The 14,080-nt window shown below is 36.1% G+C and overlaps 1 protein-coding gene across 7 annotated transcripts in view; it reads right to left on the reverse strand.

Moving 5' to 3' along the window:
- Nucleotides 1–14,080, reverse strand: part of ELF2 (E74 like ETS transcription factor 2) — a 90,437-nt gene that overhangs the window by 35,207 nt on the left and 41,150 nt on the right. For 2 of the 7 annotated variants that reach the window (XM_081237307.1, XM_081237305.1), the window contains exon 1: nt 8,450–8,545. The exons of the other annotated variants lie outside the window; for them this stretch is intronic. The gene's annotated coding sequence lies outside the window, so the exon portion shown is untranslated. Of the gene's footprint in view, nt 1–8,449; nt 8,546–14,080 lie in introns of those variants that run through there. 7 annotated transcript variants of the gene reach the window in all.

Here is a 14,080-nt window from a genome sequence, read left to right on the forward strand (position 1 = left end):
GGAAGGGAATATCATGATTCAATTTATACATATTGGGTTGGTCAAAAAGTTCGTTCGGTTTTTTCCGTAAGATGGCTCTAGTAGCGCTTAGTTGTCTTTAAATTCATTCAAAACAATTCTGTTAGACTGTATTGTGACAGCTCTCATATCAGCATGTATTTAAAAAAAAATTATCAAAATTGGTGAATTTTTGTGTAGCGATTTTAATACTGAAGATGGAAGGAAAAAAAGCAACATTTTCGGCATATCATGCTTTATTATTTCAAGAAAGGTAAAAACGCAACTGAAACTCAAAAAATAAGATTTGTGCAGTGTATGGAGAAGGTGCCATGATTGATGGAACGTATCAAAAGTGGTCTGTGAAGTTTCATGCTGGAGATTTCTCAGTGGACAATGCTCCATGGTCGGGTAGACCAGCTGAACTTGACAGCAATCAAATCGAGACACTGAGAACAATCAACATTATACCACGCGGGAGATGGCTGACATACTCAAAATATCCAAATCAAGCGTTGAAAATCATTTGCACCAGCTTGGTTATGTTAATCGCTTTGATGTTTGGGTTCCACGTAAGTTAAGCGGAAAAAACCTTCTTGACCATCTTGCCGCATGCGATAACGTAACGAAAACGTTCCGTTTTTAAAGCAAATTATGATGGGCGATGAAAAGTGGATACTGGGGGCTTCCCTGGTGGCGCAGTGGTTAAGAGTGTGCCTGCCGATGCAAGGGACACGGGTTCGTGCCTCGGTCTGGGAGGATCCCACATGCCGCGGAGCGGCTGGGCCCGTGAGCCATGGCCGCTGAGCCTGCGCGTCCGGAGCCTGTGCTCCGCAACGGGAGAGGCCACAACAGTGAGAGGCCCGCATACCTTAAAAAAAAAAAAAGTGGATACTGTACAATAATGTGGAACGGAAGAGATCGTGGGGCAAGCGAAATGAACCACCACCAACCACACCAAAGGCCGGTCTTCATCCAAAGAAGGTGATGTTGTGTATATAGTGGGATTGGAAGGGAGTCCTCTACTATGAGCTCCTTCCGCAAAACCAAACGATTCATTCCAACAAGTACTGCTCCCAATTACACCAACTGAAAGCAGCACTCTATGAAAAGCATCCGGAATTAGTCAACAGAAAACCCATAATCTTGCATCAGGATAATGCAAGACCACATGTTTCTTTGATGACCAGGCAAAAACTGTTACAGCTTGGCTGGGAAGTCCTGATGCATCTGCCATAGTCACTAGACATTGCACCTACGGATTTCCATTTATTTCGGTCTTCAGAAAATTCTCTTAATGGAAAAAATTTTGATTCCCTGGAAGACTGTAAAAGGCACCTGGAACAGTTCTTTGCTCAAAAAGATAAAAAGTTTTGGGAAGATGGAATTATGAAGTTACCTGAAAAATGGCAGAAGGTAGTGGAGGTGAACACATTGTTCAATAAAGTTCTTGGTGAAAATGAAAAATGTCTTTTTACTTAAAAACCAAAGGAAATTTTTGGCCAAGCCAATATATTTTTTAAATCACCTGGCCTACAATGTGAAGAATGGGTTGCTTGGGGTTCTGGGGGTGATGGGCAGGAATGAACACAAGACCTATTAGAAGGCCAAAGGCCAAAGCAGTAGCTCATATAAAAAATAACTACAGGTTGGACTAGGCTAGTAGCAATAAAGTTGGAAAGAAATTGGTAGACTTATGATACATTTGAAGGTAAAACTGACATGATTTGGTAATGTACTAGGAGGTAAGGGACAAAAGGGTGGAAATGATGACTTCTCACAATACCCGCACCCCCCAACCTTGAATAAAGTCTTCCTTACTGTACTTTAATGACTGTCATTGAATTTTTTTTCTTTAACACTTCCCAAGTGAAAGCTTATCTTTCCAGGCTCAGCTAAAATATGAACTTTCCATTATAGGAGCTAACAGCTCTCTCCTCCGCACTCTCACAACAGTCTTTAGGTTATAAAGAGTTGTTTTCTTATATATTTTCCCCAATAGAGACAAGCTCCTTTACAGTCAAGGCTACATCTAATTTCTTGTTCTAGCCCACACAAAAAAAGTGCGACACGCACCAAGGGCAGCCTCGGATAACCTCGCAAATGGCCTCAAAGCCAGGGCAACTCCTCAAGCTCTTTTCTTTCCTTGGAAGGAAATTCAGTCTGCTTTCTTCTCCTTTCAACTATTCTATCTCTGGGGATTCTGTTTCCCCTAAGATTAACTGTAGAATTAACTAGTCTTTCATTAGCCTCCCCATTTCTTGCAGCCGCCAAAAACAAGTATATAGGGATTCTTTTTGTTAAAGTGCTTGCTACTAATTCTATTGAAAAACTCCTGACTCCCTTTGTGAGTTGGTAAACTGAACGCACTGGCTTCTGCCCCTTACTTTTATTCCCATGGATGAGGTTCACCAAAAGTTCTTCCTTTTTTGTGTGTGGAGGCCTCTCCTCCCAGAACATAGCCTGCAGATGAAGCCTAGACATAATAATCGGTGTCTTCTTACCTCAAATAGATAACTGGCACTTCTGAGGGCCTCCTAAGCAGGCCTGTAATGTAGCAATGGAATTTAAAACAAATGTGATTCTGCCAGCATTGTTTTTTCCAAACCAAACAGCTAAAGCTTACTGTTGTAAATCCAAATAGTAATAGATGCTACCTGTTTGAGTTCTTTCTCCTCTTGAACCAAATCCTTGATTCCCTCTTCAAAAGAATTTTTTCATTGTAAGTTATTATTCTAAATCTTTATTTTATGAGGATTAAGTTGCAGGGGGGAAAAAGGTGATATATATATATTAAAAAACAAAAACAAAAAAACCAGGATTCAGGGCCTTCCCTGGTGGCACAGTGGTTGGGAATCCGCCTGCCAAGGCAGGGGACACGGGTTCAAGCCCTAGTCCGGGAGGATCCCACATGCCACGGAGCAACTGAGCCCGTGCGCCATAAATAAATAAATAATAATTAAAAAAAAAAAAAAAAAAAAAAAAACCAGGATTCAGATTCTCCTAAAAGTCTTGTCAAACACCATGCATACCAAGAAGTCCCATTTTGCTAACCAGAGACATAACTCCTTTTTTTTGATGTAAAATTTTCTAGGGTCATCTTTTGCAAGCTCATCTAGTGATAAGAAAATCTCTAAGTTCTAGCTAACAAATAATTCATACTGTTCAAATATATTCTTAAGTAAGTCCTGGAGGATAACTACTACTTATCATGACTCAGTCTTATAGAAAACATATGAAAAGCATTTTTCGTTAAATTTAAAGATTTAATTGTTCATTCCTTTTAAATAATATATGTATTTTGGCTGATCTACAAAGTAAAAAGAAATCAAACATCCAGTTATGACCAAATGCTGAACATAAACTTGGAGAATATGGGATATCTATTATAAAAACTGGTACTCTACACCTTAATAATGTCTAATGGAAAGAGAGGAAACCGGCTACATTCCTTCTTCCCTTGATATACTCAATGGAAAAAAAAATTACAGAAATGTAGAAAAAATTTTAAATAAAAATTAGTCCTACCTCATCTCCTAATCCCATTACCAAATTGTAACTAACCACTGCAAACACTGTTAGTTCTTAGCACTGTCCCCTTATTTTTTGTGAATGGGAAAGTCACTCATGTTTTTGATGGTACTGTACACACATTTAAAAAAAAAAGTGAGATTTAGGAATGCTTAATTCCATTTGACTTGCTTCTCTGTCCCTAAACCTCTCTGCCTTAACAGTCAACTATGCCCTTATGATAAAATTTAAATATGACCCATTACAATAGCAATAATGCAATCTGGAACTTATAAATTAACTACTATACCTGGCAATTCTTTGTCTTTCCTCACCTTTCCCCAACCCTATCTACTTCATACTATTATTTCCTCAAATGCTTGTTTTTCTCAGCTTAGTTGGTAACCTTCTTTGAGGCCAGCCACCATGTTTTATTCAACTATGAATCACTTACTCCCTAGGAGCAGTACTGTGCATAGAATAGGTACTTTGTACATGATAAATATTAAGTTTACCATTATCTCAACTGTACTTAAAGACTGACATATGAAGGAGGAGAAGGGAGAATTTATCTGCTGTTTCAACTGCTTGAAAAGAAATGATTCACGAATTTATTATTTTAACTTAATTGCTAATATTAACTCTAAACAACAATCTCAGGAGTTGTTAATTTATGTATTCTGATTTGTGACAAAGCAATTTTACGCTATGGTGACTTTACTTGTTTTCTTCACTAGAGTCTAAGTATTGCATGAATGCAGACACTGCCCCTCTTGTCTATTGATGTAGTCCCATGCTCTAAATAGTGCCTGGTATATAGCAGATGCTCAATGAATGTTTACTGGTGAATTAATTAACAGCAGCAATGCATTACAACACCTCATATAAGCCTGAAAGAACTTTAGTAGCTCTTCACCCGCAACAGCAATCTTTGTGATGGGTATACTATACACAGTAAGAAACTACAGGATTAACTGAGTTCTCACGATGGAAGAAGCTCTCTTTTGGTGCTATCACTCCCAACAGCCGAGGTAATGGTTCTCAAAGTATGATCCCTGGGCCAGCAGTATTGACATCAGCATCACCTGGGGACTTGTTAAAAATGCAAATTCTCAGGACTTCCCTGGTGGCACCGTGGTTAAGACTACACCTGCCAATGCAGGGGACACGGGTTCGAGCCCTGGTCCGGGAAGATCCCACATGCCGTGGAGCAACTAAGCCCGTGTGCCACAACTACTAAGACTGCATGCCACAACTACTGAAGCCCGCGCGCCTAGAGCCCGTGCTCCACAACAAGAGAAGCCACTGCAATGAGAAACCCGCGCACCACAGCGAAGAGTAGCCCCAGCTCGCTGCAACTAGAGAAAGCCCGTGTGCAGCAACAAAGACCCAACGCAGCCAAAAATAAATAAATAAATAAATTTATATTTTTTAAAATGCAAATTCTTGAATTCCAGCTCACTAAGTCACAAATCCTGGAGGTGGGGCTAGTGATCTGTGTTTTAACAAGCACTCCAGATGATTCTGATGTATGCTCAATTCTGAGAGCCACTGGCCACAGAAATTTTTCTCATGGAAATAGAAGGGATCTCAAGCCAACAAAAAGGTCATAAAATATTAGATGAGGCTTTAAAGAAATGTACTTAATGTTCAAACATTAGAATGTTTTTAAAAGAAGTTAAATTAAGTCAATCCATTAAGTGACGTGAAAAACTACCAGTATATAGTTGAGAGGTTTTTTTTCCTTATCAGAGATCATAAAACTGTATTCAGATCCCTACTATGAGTTATTAAGGAAAGAAAGCAGAAATAAGGCAGAATATGGAGTACAGGTAAAATAAGACATGGATGAGATCTGGGAAAACTGTTTTTCAGATTCCAACTGAAATTTAGCACTTTAGTTTTAAATAAAAGTACAAACCACAGTAGTTTTCACAGTATCTGTTGACTCACGACTAACAGAAATCATAAAATATTTTCATATCATATTATAGTTGTTACATACATCTCAAAATATACTTTATGGTCACTACTTAGAAATTACAGCAGTAAATTAGATCTGCCACTAGATCTCATTATTTAATGCATTATTAAAGAAACATATGTATTAATATGTCACAATTAAAAATAGTCTGAAAGCTACATTTCAATATATTTGGTTCCTTGGCAATCCTAGGTATTTCATATATTTAAAAACATTGTTCTGAGAGAAGGTCCACAGGCTTCACCATATGGCCAAAGAGGCCCACAATATAAAAAGATTTTAAAAACACACAAAAGTTAACAGTTAATAGCCGTGTTAAAAGTGTTCCTGACCTCCTCTAAGTTTTGGGCCCCTTCACAAATCTGAGAAAACGTATAGACCCTTTTCCAAGTTTGCAAAGGGGCATGGGGGATGCATTAGGGACAATGATTCCTTCTCCTGAAACAGCATTATACCAAAGCACCCACCTTTTGATTCCAAAAAGAAACTCTAGCTGTACAAATACCTTAATCTCTGTAACTTTTAGCTTAGTATGGGCAAGGAGCACATCTATAGCCCACATCTGCAAAGGCCGACAATTTAGTGGAAAGTGAATAAGAATAGTCAACTAGCTTAAAATTAGGGAACTGTGAATGAGGAGCTAAGGAGTTCAGTCTTTATTTTAGGTAATGCTTTGATTGTCTTCCTTTACTTTTCATTTTACAGTACTCAGTATTTTGGAAACAACAAAATTTGTATAAAAAACATACTTTGTTTAAAACTCTTAAAAGGCTTCCCGCTGCCCTTTAGATAAGGCCCCCAAAAACAGGTACAAAGCTTTCAGAGTCCTCACCAGTTAAGATTTTACCTCCTTAGCCTCATTTTCATCCCCTTTCCTTCTCATAATCCATATTCTAGCCATGTTGAATTCCTTTCTGCAAATCAAATAGGCCATGCTCTCCTTCCTCCAGACTTTCAGACATGCTATTCTCTGCTTGGCTAATTGCTTCAGACCCTTCAAACCTGTTTAAATGTCACTTCCACAGGGAGGCATTCTCTGACCTCCTGGCCATTCCCCTACTGTATACTCTCCAAACCTTTCATTAATCCTATCACAGCGTTAACTCATCACATTTTATTGTAACAACGTGTTTGACTGTTCATCTTCTCCACGAAGCTGAAAGCCTGGTGAGGACACAGACAGGGCTCCCCACAAGGTATTCCGCTGAGCCTGACATGCTGCTGGTGCTCAGTAAGAGCTGGTTGAGGAATCAATGCATGGATTTGCCTAGAGACATTTTTTAAAGCATTCCTGTTTGTATATCTAAGAAGTCTGAGCTATCCCGACTTGGCAACACTTATAACCTTGTGTGCTACTCATTTAAAATTTCATATAATCTGTATTTAGCCCTGTCCTCAGTCTGAATTAACAAAACTGTATTACTTAGACACATTGTTATATATAAAATTGGAAGTTAATTAGTGTTTAAAAAAACAAGTCTGAGTGCAAAGGAATGAATGCTACTAGTTTCCCAAGTTAAACAAATATCCTCTAATGATCAACTGTCTGGATATACTTATCTTTCCTTTTATATAAAATAGATGTTTCTTGAGAAGTATACAAATACCATTTAAAATCATTCCTTTTCATTTGTTTTATTAATTGACAGGGTAGTTCTTTGCTTTTGGCCACTCTCCTTCACGTAATTAATAATCTGTAAAAGATATATTCAAGGCGCACTAAAAATCAGTGGCTACTTTAAAGAGCCCTTGAAGGATCCTGTTTTAAAATGATAGTTTAGAAAGCAGAAGAAACTTCATTTCATTTTCTTTCTAGATCACAAAATCCAATTAAAAACTGACAATTATGATAAAACTCTACTTTTTTTTTTTTTTTTTTTTTTTGGCCGTGCTGCTTGTGGGATCTTAGTTCCCTGACCAGGGCCCAGGAAAGCACCGAGTCCTAACCACTGGACCACCAGGTAATTCCCAAGCTCGACCTACTGATTAAGTAAAAGCATCTTATTAAAATACGTTTTCATCTTCTATACCCTCCGTAATTTAATACCTTATATGGTTACTTTGTACACTGTTAAACAGTATAGTTAGATGGTTTTTTAAATACCCCCTCTTAAACGACAGTAAAGAATTTAGAGATCATACTCAGCACATGCAGGGACTCCACAACTGCAACTCACCTCCATTTTTCATGAACCTGATACTTTAATATCCAATTCCCAGATAATGGGAATTTCAGGACGATTCAGAATTGCATGATAACATATTTCATTAATTCTAAGACATACATTTTTTCACATTTTGACATCTCTGAAATCAGGATGTATTTTACAATTGACGATATCCTAAAATTTGTAATTGCCAGCAGGTTTTTCTTTTAGTAGTCTAAAAATAACATTTCTTACAATTGATGGCATCTTAAATGAAATACTGTTAATAAAATATTAAAAACTTCTCTCTAATAAGGCTTTCCAACTAATCTAAATAATAGTATAATTATAATTCACACAATTCTAGAATCAAAACTAAATAAACTTAAGATTCACATTTTACCTTTTTAGAAAACTAGTGACCAGGCTAAATTCAAGAAAATAGATAATTGAAAGAAAACACTTCTTAAAAAATTATTTTAGGAAAAAGTATAGTTTAGAGGCAGAAATAACACAAATTGAAAAAAAAAAAGACTTGAAGATGTTCAGTCAGTGGTAACTTCGAAGGAAGTGAAGGCGGGAGACAGACCTAGAGTTCTGTCTATAGAAGAAACAGATATTAGGGACACGGCAGGGGATTAACTTAGACAGCAAGCAGATTCCTTAGGGGGAAAAATACTATTATAATCTTTCTCCCTCCACAAGGAGGGATCGTTGTCACCCTTTAAACAAAAATACGGAAACATAGCTGAAATCATTGTAGTTAAATGTAAAATTGCAAACATTCTTAATAAATTAAAGACCAACCTACCAGCATTGTCTTCCTTCTGGCTCAATCTGTTTCACCTTCAGGTAATCCTAGGGTAGGGGCTCCTTTTCAGATCCCCAGTTTTTCATGTCGATCTTCTACCTCCCTGTGGCAACAATATTTTCTAATTAAAAGAGTCCTTTTGTGCCACAGGGAGGATTTCTGATGGTATAACACATACAAAAGTTATCACAGCTCATCATGAGGTCAACCTAGTCTTGAGAGTCTTCAAGAAAGAAATTTGGTCCCTTATCTTATTTTTCAATAGAAATCTGGTTTTATTTTTTAAAACTGCATTTCAAAAACCTGAACTTTCATTTATTAAAAAAAAGCACTACTTTCTTGTTGAAGTATATAAAAATTCTTACCATTCATCTATCTTTTCAGCTAACCTCTAAACACAATTTTGTAGATCACAAAAAAAAAAAGTTTTCTAAGTTCTCTTGATAATTACTTTAACTAATAAGACCAACCTTTTATGTTTTGATACTTGGTTAAAAACCAAAATCCTGTTCCCAATGAGCAGAAGAGAGGAGTAGGAAGCTACCAGATCCCTCTGAGCCAATGTTTGTTAGTAAAGATTAATAAATAAGTCTACATGTATTACATAACATGATGTTAATTATGCTTAAAACATACATTAAAAAAGACCAGCGGGAAATTTAGAAAAGTGGTAGTTACTGTCCCCTCACTGGTAAGATTATGGGTGATTTTCACTGTTTATTCTTTGTAATACTTCCCAGTTTTTCCAATGAACACGTATTGCTTTTATTATTAAAAAAAAATCAAATTTAGGTGTAAGGAAGAATGACTAAAACTTACTGTGATTTTAAGATGAAGTTAATCTAAGTGTGACAACATTATGGCTTTGATATATTTTGGATGACCATATTTATGTTTTTTGGATGACTGCCTTTTTATATTTTAAATAACCCTACGGTATTCAATATTTAGCATATAAACAAAAAAAACATATTTAAGATTTTACATAGATGGTTCTTCATTATACTGCAATTCTAAGTCAAAACTCAATTTGCTTCAGTCTGTATTTCTTAACAGCTATGTGTTAAACTCTGTATTATATGCTATATTCAACAAAATAAAAATATGGGCTCTGTACTCAGGGGCTTGTATGCTCACTTTGAAAACTAAAGGAGTATACACACAGTGTAAGAACAGTGTAAGAAAGTCAATGATCATGTGTCTAAATCCAGATGGTCTCACAGAAGATCAGGAAAGGGAGTGTTTAACGTAGGCCACAATTGCTGTGGACAGCTTCATGCGGTTGGGCCTGAAGGAATGGATAATACTTAAAGACATTCTTGATAGAAAACTATATTTGAGCAAAAGCTCAGAAGCATAAATAGCACAGCCATGAGAAGGGCAGAAAGGAAAACTGCTAGAATACAGTGTTTCTGTAGATAAGAAGGCCAGATTTAAAAGGCTCTACTTCTGGATGATTCCGTGAGTCAATGAATTTGGTAGAGGAGTGGACTTGGAAATCTGATAAACAAAGAGCTTCAGGAGAATGATAAATGCAGATCCCAGAGCACAGTAAGTTAAGGAAGGAATGAGGAGGAAAAAGAAAAGACTTAAGGTATAAAACATTTGTCGTTTTAAAAAGTCAAAGTGAACGGAAAGAGAAAACTACAACAGAGAAGTATTAAACAAATGTTGTTTTAATGTATAAAAGACCTTCTCCATACCTGAAGGCACAAGGAAAGGTTTTAATGAAGTTAAGGAACACTTACAGAGCACTTACATCACAAGCGCTGTGCTTTATAAGTTTATTTTATATAATCCTCACAACACTGAATTCCTATTTTACGACAGTGAGACAGACTCTGAAACAGTTAAATACTGCCAAGTAAGTGATAAAGTGGAAACCTGAAACCAGGACTAACTAACCCAATCAATAGTCTTCCCTTTCCTACTAAAGAGAGCCACTTAAAAGGCTTAAAAGAAAAAAAAAAAATTTAAGCTCAGGATTAGTCACCCAGGATTTTTTATTGTATTTGACTACTATTTGTCTCTTCTTCTTGTCTTCAAAATGTAAACATTCCCTAAAGTTAATTTCTTAACTCTGTGTCCTTTGTTCTCTATCACAGAGTGACAAATATAGAATTTAAAAATCTTCCCCTTGGGGAAATCTCTCAAGTTCCTTTCCCCTTGGAGTTTTCATTTATTTCCATGGCTTCAGTGAGGATGATCCCAAGTTGGTCTCTGCTTGACCTTTCTGTACTAAGCTTCAGTTGTACTAGATAACCTTCCATTTACCCCTACGGATCTATACTCCACCCTTCACTCTGTCCCAGGAGGCTGACTTCCCTGGCTCCCTCTCTGTGGCACTGCCCTCAAGTCAGCTATGTCCTTTGACCAAAGGTCCCAGATTCTCTCAAGGTAACCCCCTCTCCAGGGCTCTCCTTCTGGGTTCCAGTAACCCTTCCCTCTGTTTGGCCCCTGGGCCAAAGGACAGAAACAGCTCTGCTACTGCTAGCTCTGGAGTACCACCGCATCACTTATGGTTACCCTACACTTGCCGACACATTTGTAACTAGCCATTTATTAAAACATTCCTTAAATTATCCTTATTTGAATATGCCCTCTCTTTTGTGATGGGGCACTGAACATACATTTGTACATCTTTAAATACCTAATTATTTCCCCTTTGATGCTCTGCTTCAAATCAAAATCAACATGCTTATTATCAAACTTATCTGCTTCCCCAGTCTTGCCTTCCTCAAAACCTTTTATGATACTTTCGCCATTATTAGGGTCAAAAAACTGAGTAATACCTTACCTATCTATGTTTCTCCCCTAATCTATCATGCCTAGTCTTATTAGATCTTACATAGTAGAAGTGCTTATATAAGCCACTTCTGTTCTTATTGCTTCTACCTTGTTTTAATACTTCTCAAGCCATCCCTGAGTCATACATACTACAAGAGCTAGTCTTTCTGCCTCATCTTTTCCCTACAATTCATGATCTATCTACTGAGATACTAATCACTTAGTACTTTCTACTCAAAACCTTCCAAATCTTTGTGTCTTATATGGCTAATTACTAACCCTTAGGTTCAAATCACAATCTAGTCACAGTTCTTAACGGAACCTCCTATTAATATCTTATTTACTCAGTATCTTCTAAACATATCTCAAAGTTCTACACCCCACCCATTTGTTACCTATATTTCCCTCAGTCTACGTGCCTTTCGCCTACCTGCTATCTGCCCAACCAAATCCTACCATTTGTCCTCCTCCTTTCTCTAAAACACTCCCTAGTGCTGTAAATTGAACTTTCCTCTTCTGAAAATTTCTTTGAATTTGTAAATAGTGCTCAACTGATTCTACACTGCTTTATATTTTGATTATAATATATATATTTTATCTCCACAAAATATAAATTACTACCACCTTGAGGGAAAAAAAACATGTTGAACACAGTGCCCCAGCACATAACAAATACAAAGTATTTATTGATATATTCTCATAAATTAAAGTGGAAGGTTATGAGGATAAATATAGTTTAAGTTAAGGTGCAAGATGAAGAAGCAGATTCTCAACAGCTCAATCTTTGCAGCCAAGTCTTAAAAGATTTCCAGCAAAACTTATCTATTATTGATTGCATTGGTATAAACTTGTTACTTTTTACATGGTAATCTGTAATAACTCATTAAAATCTGTAATAACTCATTAAAATTTATATATATATATAATATAAATATTATATATATATATATATATATATATTTAAGGAGTGAACGTAAAAACTGAATTTCCACATCTTAGTAGGGAATCCAAGAGACTCCTCTTCACCCCCAACTCACCACATCACTCTCCAGAGGCCTCCAGAAACTGCTGGACACTCTGCAGCCACTGGCAGAGGTACTTTGGCCTGCCAGAGTCGAGACCACCCTTCATGCATGCTTCGTTACTACTCCTCAAAGGCTCTTTATGATTACTAAACTTCAGTTATTATCAAAAAGCAATTTACAGGTTTAGATGAATATGTCTATTTTTAAAGTTTTAAAATATACTTGGTTTTTCCTATATAATTTAAGAGAGGATTACTATTACACACAAGCTCTGTGAGGGAAATGTAGATGTTCAGTCTATAAGAAAGTGAAGCAAGATAGCCTATAATTACTACTAACAAAATAAGAAATCATTTTATACACAAAATAATGAAGACAGCTAAATGTACATCATTATATGACTTTAGTACTCCTGCCTGGATGACACCATGAATACTGCTTCTGGTATGGATATATATGCATGGGTATACAGGAATAAAAGAAAAAAAACTTCAATGACAACATGCAGAGAACTGATAGATCAATAAATATAATTATGAACACTTTTCAGACTAATATAATCTAAATTATAATGTAGGAGCATTCCAGGGAGTATTTCCTAGATGTACAAAAGGAAATCTTATTCTCTACAGATCTCATTTCCACCAATTCACCAAACAGAAACTGCTGTAGCCATCTTATAAATATTCCTTTCCTTTACTTCCCAGTCATCTTCCTCTCCAAAACCTACATATATCTGGGATTTGAGCTAAAAATTTATTATCACCACAAGAAATGAACCCAATCCTAATCCACTACCTAAAAGGAAATATGCATTATATTAAGTCATAACAACCTTTCTTCATCTACATAGGTTCTAGGTATCAGGAGAATGAAAATTTATTTATATTTCAAGTCATTTAAAAATGCATTTTAGTCTTTAAGTAGAAACAAAATTAAGCTCAGATTAACGGATTCTAAACTAAACTATGTATATTAACAATCTTACTAAGTTACTATGAGCCATGCTATTTTTCAATAAATTAGTATATTGTAGTCTCCAAGTTCTGCAGGCCTTATGATGAATAAATGTGAGCGTATTAAACTGTTCTGATTACGGATGTACGAGCAAGTAGTTTTCAGTCTGAATTTGGCATTGCCTTTAAAAGAGCTGTATCTGAATTCTGCATTTTACAGTGTTCTTCTATCAGGAGAGCCAAGAATAGCTACACTACACTAGTCTTGTTTTTAGAAGTAATATGGATTTTAGAGGTAAAGTGGGTTTTAAAAAATCCATGAGCCAGAATGGAATTAAAAAGAAAACGTAAGATGAACTTCTCAGGTTACTTTTAGACTATTTTAGAATAATGTAAGTTATTTACCAAAATTTCCTTTTAGTGTTGAAGAAAAATAAACCTAAAAAACATTATCAAGTTTTCAAAAGCTACTTTTAAAATACCACAAAAGTAATTGTTCTTTTATCCAGACTTTGTACATCCTCTTTTTCAATATTATAATCACTCATATTTTTGCCCTGCAAATGATATCATCACCCTCAGAGAGTTCAAGAAGACGAAGAAAATAAAATCCCTTACATGGATTATATTCGCTTCCTATTTGGAATTGTTTTTACCAGATTAATTTAAATTAATGAACTGCTGACCATCACGTGTACAACGAATAAGATTTGGTCAACATGCTCTGGTATTTTAACGTGAATTTAAATTTCTACTGACGCAAATTTGGCACTGTAGTTTTCATTTTTCAGTTTCCAATTTGCTACCAAAATCAGTCTTCCCTTTTTTTTTTTTGATCAGAACATTTTCCAGAAATTTCAATC

This window comes from Mesoplodon bidens, assembly GCF_964165515.1.
Source record: "Mesoplodon bidens genome assembly, chromosome: 1".
Taxonomy (NCBI): Eukaryota; Metazoa; Chordata; class Mammalia; order Artiodactyla; family Ziphiidae; genus Mesoplodon; species Mesoplodon bidens.